This window comes from Coregonus lavaretus (genome assembly GCF_964263955.1).
Source record: "Coregonus lavaretus genome assembly, chromosome: 2".
NCBI lineage: Eukaryota > Metazoa > Chordata > Actinopteri > Salmoniformes > Salmonidae > Coregonus > Coregonus lavaretus.
The window spans coordinates 41,959,683-41,961,005 of NC_139989.1; positions in this window are offsets into that span (position 1 = coordinate 41,959,683).

A 1,323-nucleotide genomic window follows, 5' to 3' on the forward strand; every position below is an offset into this window, starting at 1 on the left:
AGCTGTCAGCACTGGTCTGGTGTATTGGTGTATTCTGACCATGTCTTTGCCACATGTGCTTTTGTACTTGTTGTACTACCGTATGTTTACAATGTTTACAGTTTTCAGATCCTCTTGTACGTGCACTGAAAATGTAATGCTGAAAAAAACACAGTAAGGCTTGACTTTTTAAATTGGAATACAAATGTTCTGTCTCAATGCTGTATTTTTATGCCTCTGTTTACCAAATCAAATCAAATGTTATTTGTCACATGCGCCAAATACAACAGGTGTAGACTTTACCGTGAAATGCATACTTACGTGCCCTTTCCCAATGGAGTTAAAAAGTATGAAAAATCCAAGGGTCCTATCTGAGAAATGTGAGAAATAGCTTACCCTATAATTATTGTTTTGTTTTCTAAAGAGCTCTATGAATGTTATCTTTGTTATATTATCTTTGTTATAGTAGATCTCTAACTCTGAATCAAAAACTAATTTCAAATTGATATGTATTCAGTTGAATCATGTGGGTGGATCAATTGTTAAAAAAATGAATACTCACTACCGTTTCTGAGTTTATGGCGAAGTAGCACAAGGATGAAACATTGCAAGGAAAAGCCATCTGCAGCCAGGCTTTGTAAGTCAACACAAGGAGTAGTGTCACATATGGCTGCGTTTACACAGGCAGCCCAATTCTGATATTTTATTCCACTAATTGGTCTTTTGACCAATCACATCAGATCTTTTCACATCAGCTCTTTTTCAGAGCTGATTTGATTAGTCAAAAGACCAATAAAAACAGTAAAAAAAAATAGAAAAAAATATCAGAATTAGGCTGCCTGTGTAAACGCAGCCTATGTGACCACATCTGTGCTCATTGATGATTGCTAATTGGATGTGTATATCTCTTCAGATTATGAAACATATCCCTGAAGAAAAGAGTATTAGTCCTCTATTTGTTATATTGTAAATGTGAACTACTTGACCTTCAATTGTAATGGATTGTGCTGCTGTTTATTGTACCGTTCAGATTAAGCTGTCTATAAATAAAGATTGTATTTGAATATGATTCACTAGCTCTTATAACATTCTGTGCTCCTTAGAAAATATGTTTCCTTCTTTGTAGTGGACTTGCCCTTATGACATCAACATGTTGCTCTTCATGTTGCATGAGTCTTTTTCTAAATGGAAACCTAAATGGACTCACAAACATATAGCAGCACTAGACACCAAGAAAAACATTGATTAGAAATCTTCTGGGGGAAAAAACTGTCCTTTGTGTTTAGCTCTAAATGCCAGGGTTAATTTAGATTTCTTCCAGACTGAAAGATTCCGTCTCTGTCA